This window comes from Schistocerca americana, unplaced genomic scaffold, assembly GCF_021461395.2.
Source record: "Schistocerca americana isolate TAMUIC-IGC-003095 unplaced genomic scaffold, iqSchAmer2.1 HiC_scaffold_997, whole genome shotgun sequence".
NCBI lineage: Eukaryota > Metazoa > Arthropoda > Insecta > Orthoptera > Acrididae > Schistocerca > Schistocerca americana.
The window spans coordinates 17,501-25,000 of NW_025726782.1; the positions used below are offsets into that span (position 1 = coordinate 17,501).

Here is a 7,500-nt window from a genome sequence, read left to right on the forward strand (position 1 = left end):
CGATACCGTCATCTATGAGACGCCAAGCCGACTAAGACAGCGATGGGCCCACAGTGCCCTTCTTTCGACCCCACCCCAACGCCAGCGCCTCTGCCGCACGAAGTCGTGGACCGGCAATCACTCCACCTGCACCCGTTCGTGCCCCACCCCAACCGCCCAACTCGCAACTCCAGCGGATGAACGGCGGACTTTGCTCGCACTCGCAATGTGCAATCCACCCCTATAACGTGCGTTTCATGAAGAGTTATGTCCAATATGCGACATTCCCGCTGTCCATATACATGAGCTGCGAGCCGTACCACGTACGAGCTACAGACGCGATCGCGTTGCTCGCTGTACGAATGCAGATGCTCAGCGGCAGCTAGGAGGCGCTCCATCCATGTCGGTACCGGTGAGCGTTGCACTCGCAGTCGCAAAAACGTACGGCAAGTATATTACTCGGAAGAGTCAATGACAGTCCAAGCCCCCCTGCGTGGGAAGAGTCTTCCTAGGCCATGACCCACCGGAAGGGCGCAGCGTCCCCCACCCCAGACATGTGACGTCAGACTATCGGTATTGACGACTAGACTGATTCCTTATAATCATTTGCCATACACCGGTGGAAGCTGCCGAGACGAGTAACTACATAGCGGGCTCGCCGTGTCACTAATGTACAGAGATACAATAGTTTCGACTGGAACCGGATTAAACGTATACACGGCGCTGATTAGTAATAGATAGAGCCATCAGAATACAGATAATGTATAGACCTGTCCGTATACATGCTGAAAGACTCTGCTCACAATCACACGTCAGCCAGACACTCTTATCACGCACTACTCTCTGCCTGTAACAGGCACACAGACAATATGTAAGCACCAGCATGGAACAACACCCAGTGCATCCTCTCTGCCACATTAGACAATCCACACTATCATAACCAGACCGGGAGGTCCACTCGGAAAACAGAATATCCCACCCTTCCGACAACCACCATTGCTCAGCTAAGCCACCAACACCCACACATGTCCCAGACAGGGGTGCACCCAACATCACAATACTGCCTCCTGTCACACCACACAAACAATGGCAGGAATGAAAGACACAGGTCTGCCACAAGCATGGAATCAGAGCGCCGCCTGTTATGAGCCAAAGGTGCACCCTGACGTGGCAAATCAGATGATGCCGCAGTCATTTACTTACGATAATCACAATCAACAAACCGGGCCCCCCCCCCCCCCAAGTGCCTTAACCTAACCCGTATTGTACCTTAACCTAACCCGTATTGTACCTTAACCTAACCCGTATTGTACCTTAACCTAACCCGTATTGTACCTTAACCTAACCCGTATTGTACCTTAACCTAACCCGTATTGTACCTTAACCTAACCCATATTGTACCTTAACCTAACCCATATTGTACCTTAACCTAACCCATATTGTACCTTAACCTAACCCATATTGTACCTTAACCTAACCCATATTGTACCTTAACCTAACCCATATTGTACCTTAACCTAACCCATATTGTACCTTAACCTAACCCATGTTGCGCCTTAACCTAACCCATGTTGCGCCTTAACCTAACCCATGTTGCGCCTTAACCTAACCCATGTTGCGCCTTAACCTAACCCATGTTGCGCCTTAACCTAACCCATGTTGCGCCTTAACCTAACCCATGTTGCGCCTTAACCTAACCCATGTTGCGCCTTAACCTAACCCATGTTGCGCCTTAACCTAACCCATGTTGCGCCTTAACCTAACCCATGTTGCGCCTTAACCTAACCCATGTTGCGCCTTAACCTAACCTATGTTGCGCCTTAACCTAACCTATGTTGCGCCTTAACCTAACCTATGTTGCGCCTTAACCTAACCTATGTTGCGCCTTAACCTAACCTATGTTGCGCCTTAACCTAACCTATGTTGCGCCTTAACCTAACCTATGTTGCGCCGTAACCTAACCTATGTTGCGCCATAACCTAACCTATGTTGCGCCTTAACCTAACCTATGTTGCGCCTTAACCTAACCTATGTTGCGCCTTAACCTAACCTATGTTGCGCCGTAACCTAACCTATGTTGCGCCTTAACCTAACCTATGTTGCGCCTTAACCTAACCTATGTTGCGCCTTAACCTAACCTATGTTGCGCCTTAACCTAACCTATGTTGCGCCTTAACCTAACCTATGTTGCGCCTTAACCTAACCTATGTTGCGCCTTAACCTAACCTATGTTGCGCCTTAACCTAACCTATGTTGCGCCGTAACCTAACCTATGTTGCGCCTTAACCTAACCTATGTTGCGCCTTAACCTAACCTATGTTGCGCCGTAACCTAACCTATGTTGCGCCTTAACCTAACCTATGTTGCGCCTTAACCTAACCTATGTTGCGCCTTAACCTAACCTATGTTGCGCCTTAACCTAACCTATGTTGCGCCTTAACCTAACCTATGTTGCGCCTTAACCTAACCTATGTTGCGCCTTAACCCAACACACGTTGGGCCTTAACCCAACACACGTTGGGCCTTAACCCAACACACGTTGGGCCTTAACCCAACACACGTTGGGCCTTAACCCAACACACGTTGGGCCTTAACCCAACACACGTTGGGCCTTAACCCAACACACGTTGGGCCTTAACCCAACACACGTTGGGCCTTAACCCAACACACGTTGGGCCTTAACCCAACACACGTTGGGCCTTAACCCAACACACGTTGGGCCTTAACCCAACACACGTTGGGCCTTAACCCAACACACGTTGGGCCTTAACCCAACACACGTTGGGCCTTAACCCAACACACGTTGGGCCTTAACCCAACACACGTTGGGCCTTAACCCAACACACGTTGGGCCTTAACCCAACACACGTTGGGCCTTAACCCAACACACGTTGGGCCTTAACCCAACACACGTTGGGCCTTAACCCAACACACGTTGGGCCTTAACCCAACACACGTTGGGCCTTAACCTGCTCTGTAATTGTCATACGACGCGTTAAATTAGTGTAGTGTTGCCTAACTGCAACCCCCGCAATATAGTTTGCTACTCGCACTGCCCGGTCCCCAGAGTATCGCTTCATGTTAAACACCTTGCAGCTATACACTGTAATGCGGATGGCGGCAGGACGTACATGCTCAATGCCCTTCGCAGTTGTTCATTGGCATTCGCATGGCGAAGCACAGCCTACGTTGTGGTACGGCTTGTGGCAACTGTCCGCTGATGTTGTACGTCCAAATCACACACTGTACCGCACATTGGTCCTCATGTACTGAATGATACATCGTGGTACATGTGTGACCGTACCACGACTGCGCCAACAACGGCGAACCATACGGTCCAAATATTGTGCACTCAGCTACGTGTCGTCTCCCTATAAGAGCTGGATTGCAGTATGGTATGCCGTGGATGGCGATCAGCATGAGCCGTCTGTTGATGTAGTGGCGCGTGTTGTCAGACGTAGTCGTCTCTTCTCACACACCGTGATAGCATGGTGCACTGCGTTCCACATCTGCGACATGCGACAGAGGCCGGTTGACAGTCGTTCGCGCAATGGACATCGCATACGTACGGGGGCCACCTTCCACGTGTTCGCGAAGCGTGCACATGTTGTTGCGTGTATGTGGGCAGACATAGTGTGTCGTGACACCTGACACAGGCATGCAACAATCGTTGAATTTGCAAATGGCGATGGACGTCTACGTTTGCTGGTGACGTTACGCAAATGAAGAACTGGTAAACCGTTGTGGTGCGGTTGTTCTCGCTAGAGGTGAATCAGTGATGGCGACGATCGGTTGAGCTACCAACCGGTTGTTTCAGCGATACCCACCATGCCCACGAACGTGAATGGCATGTGGGTGTGAAGCGATACGCGGCGGTGGCTGGGTGGGACCGTCCCCGGCCGGTGAGGGGGGGCCTTCCGGCGTGCTGGCCGCGCGGTGCGTGGGCGCACGCGCTACAGCCGGCTGGTGGGGGCGGCCAGTGGCAGGCGCGCCGGCCGACGGAGGCGGCAGGCGGCGCAGCTGCGCGCCGGCGCACCCTGCACGCGGCGCCGTGCGGCCAAAGTAGGTCCTCGCGGGCCCGGTGCGAAGCGCGGTGGACATCTGCAGTGTGCTGGTCCGATTGAGGACTGTGTGCGCTGAGGATGCGCCGCCGCCCGGCGCTCGGCGCCGCGAAGCCGTCTGCTGCTCGGTCGCCTCTGCGGTTCTCGCAGGTGGATTGTATCGCAGCTGTGCGGACGTGTTGGCGCGTGCGCTGTGCTGGGAGAGTTCGCTTCGGCACCCAAGTGGGGCTTTTGTCCTTCTGTGGCGCTGGCGTTGGAGCTGCCGGCCACCGTAGGTGGCGCGTGTTGTCTCCCGCCGGCAATGCCACGACAGCACGCTCCCGGGCCTCTGTCGGCAGCGGCAAGCTCAGTTGGGAGCACGGGTGGTCGCACCTAAAGCGTCTACTCGCCAAACTCCGGGCGATTGCGCCTCTCTCGAACCCGACCAAGTACTTAGGACGGCGCTGCGCGCCGCCGGGACCTGAGAGGGTTTCGAGGTGTATTGTGCAGGGGAGCTCAGCCTCCTCCTGTTTGCAGAATAATTGAGCGGACGCTTGCGTGTTCGCGCGGGCCCCCGGGACACACTCCCGGGCGGCCGGCTGCTCAGCTCTAGTTGACGCAGCTCCCTGGTTGATCCTGCCAGTAGTCATATGCTTGTCTCAAAGATTAAGCCATGCATGTCTCAGTACAAGCCGCATTAAGGTGAAACCGCGAATGGCTCATTAAATCAGTTATGGTTCCTTAGATCGTACCCACGTTACTTGGATAACTGTGGTAATTCTAGAGCTAATACATGCAAACAGAGTCCCGACCAGAGATGGAAGGGACGCTTTTATTAGATCAAAACCAATCGGTCGGCTCGTCCGGTCCGTTTGCCTTGGTGACTCTGAATAACTTTGGGCTGATCGCACGGTCCTCGTACCGGCGACGCATCTTTCAAATGTCTGCCTTATCAACTGTCGATGGTAGGTTCTGCGCCTACCATGGTTGTAACGGGTAACGGGGAATCAGGGTTCGATTCCGGAGAGGGAGCCTGAGAAACGGCTACCACATCCAAGGAAGGCAGCAGGCGCGCAAATTACCCACTCCCGGCACGGGGAGGTAGTGACGAAAAATAACGATACGGGACTCATCCGAGGCCCCGTAATCGGAATGAGTACACTTTAAATCCTTTAACGAGTATCTATTGGAGGGCAAGTCTGGTGCCAGCAGCCGCGGTAATTCCAGCTCCAATAGCGTATATTAAAGTTGTTGCGGTTAAAAAGCTCGTAGTTGGATTTGTGTCCCACGCTGTTGGTTCACCGCCCGTCGGTGTTTAACTGGCATGTATCGTGGGACGTCCTGCCGGTGGGGCGAGCTGAAGGCGTGCGACGCGCCTCGTGCGTGCTCGTGCGTCCCGAGGCGGACCCCGTTGCAATCCTACCAGGGTGCTCTTGAGTGAGTGTCTCGGTGGGCCGGCACGTTTACTTTGAACAAATTAGAGTGCTTAAAGCAGGCAAGCCCGCCTGAATACTGTGTGCATGGAATAATGGAATAGGACCTCGGTTCTATTTTGTTGGTTTTCGGAACCCGAGGTAATGATTAATAGGGACAGGCGGGGGCATTCGTATTGCGACGTTAGAGGTGAAATTCTTGGATCGTCGCAAGACGAACAGAAGCGAAAGCATTTGCCAAGTATGTTTTCATTAATCAAGAACGAAAGTTAGAGGTTCGAAGGCGATCAGATACCGCCCTAGTTCTAACCATAAACGATGCCAGCCAGCGATCCGCCGCAGTTCCTCCGATGACTCGGCGGGCAGCCTCCGGGAAACCAAAGCTTTTGGGTTCCGGGGGAAGTATGGTTGCAAAGCTGAAACTTAAAGGAATTGACGGAAGGGCACCACCAGGAGTGGAGCCTGCGGCTTAATTTGACTCAACACGGGAAACCTCACCAGGCCCGGACACCGGAAGGATTGACAGATTGATAGCTCTTTCTTGATTCGGTGGGTGGTGGTGCATGGCCGTTCTTAGTTGGTGGAGCGATTTGTCTGGTTAATTCCGATAACGAACGAGACTCTAGCCTGCTAACTAGTCGCGTGACATCCTTCGTGCTGTCAGCGATTACTTTTCTTCTTAGAGGGACAGGCGGCTTCTAGCCGCACGAGATTGAGCAATAACAGGTCTGTGATGCCCTTAGATGTTCTGGGCCGCACGCGCGCTACACTGAAGGAATCAGCGTGTCTTCCTAGGCCGAAAGGTCGGGGTAACCCGCTGAACCTCCTTCGTGCTAGGGATTGGGGCTTGCAATTGTTCCCCATGAACGAGGAATTCCCAGTAAGCGCGAGTCATAAGCTCGCGTTGATTACGTCCCTGCCCTTTGTACACACCGCCCGTCGCTACTACCGATTGAATGATTTAGTGAGGTCTTCGGACTGGTACGCGGCATTGACTCTGTCGTTGCCGATGCTACCGGAAAGATGACCAAACTTGATCATTTAGAGGAAGTAAAAGTCGTAACAAGGTTTCCGTAGGTGAACCTGCGGAAGGATCATTACCGACTAGACTGCATGTCTTTCGATGTGCGTGTCGTGTCGCGCAACACGCTACCTGTACGGCTCGCAGTAGCCGTGCGCCGCGTGCGGAACCACGCGTGCTTCTCAAAACTAACGCCAATGTTGTGTGGTACGAGCGCTGAAGCGCTGGAGCGGCTGGCCTGCGGCACCTGGCGCCTGGCGCCGGTTTTGAATGACTTTCGCCCGACTGCCTGTCCGCTCCGGTGTGGAGCCGTACGACGCCCATCGGCCGTGAGGCCGTTGGACACAGAACGCTTGAACAGGGGCCGCCACACGCCTACGTCCCGCCTATGCAACTGTCTTGAAAGAGACAGTGTAAACTAAGAAAAGATCACCCAGGACGGTGGATCACTCGGCTCGTGGGTCGATGAAGAACGCAGCAAATTGCGCGTCGACATGTGAACTGCAGGACACATGAACATCGACGTTTCGAACGCACATTGCGGTCCATGGATTCCGTTCCCGGGCCACGTCTGGCTGAGGGTCGGCTACGTATACTGAAGCGCGCGGCGTTTGCCCCGCTTCGCAGACCTGGGAGCGTCGCGGCCGCCTGTGGGGCCGGCCGCGCCTCCTTAAACGTGCGATGCGCGCCCGTCGCCTGGCGGTTCGCATACCGGTACTTACTCGGTAGCGTGCACAGCCGGCTGGCGGTGTGGCGTGCGACACCTCGTACAACGACCTCAGAGCAGGCGAGACTACCCGCTGAATTTAAGCATATTACTAAGCGGAGGAAAAGAAACTAACAAGGATTCCCCCAGTAGCGGCGAGCGAACAGGGAAGAGTCCAGCACCGAACCCCGCAGGCTGCCGCCTGTCGTGGCATGTGGTGTTTGGGAGGGTCCACTACCCCGACGCCTCGCGCCGAGCCCAAGTCCAACTTGAATGAGGCCACGGCCCGTAGAGGGTGCCAGGCCCGTAGCGGCCGGTGCG

At 54.4% G+C, this 7,500-nt stretch overlaps 3 non-coding genes across 3 annotated transcripts in view; all 3 read left to right on the plus strand.

The window, feature by feature from the left end:
• The first annotated feature begins 4,642 nt into the window (after positions 1–4,642).
• On the plus strand, positions 4,643–6,552 carry LOC124593562. Its single transcript, XR_006978139.1, has one exon. It is a non-coding gene; the product is annotated as a small subunit ribosomal RNA (ribosomal RNA).
• Positions 6,553–6,903: 351 nt separating this feature from the next.
• LOC124593560 lies at positions 6,904–7,058 on the plus strand. Its single transcript, XR_006978137.1, has one exon. It is a non-coding gene; the product is annotated as a 5.8S ribosomal RNA (ribosomal RNA).
• A 188-nt stretch (positions 7,059–7,246) lies between these two features.
• LOC124593558 overlaps positions 7,247–7,500 on the plus strand; it is a 4,223-nt gene continuing 3,969 nt past the window's right edge. The window contains exon 1 of the ribosomal RNA XR_006978135.1: positions 7,247–7,500. This exon is cut by the window's right edge and continues 3,969 nt beyond it. This is a non-coding gene — a ribosomal RNA (large subunit ribosomal RNA).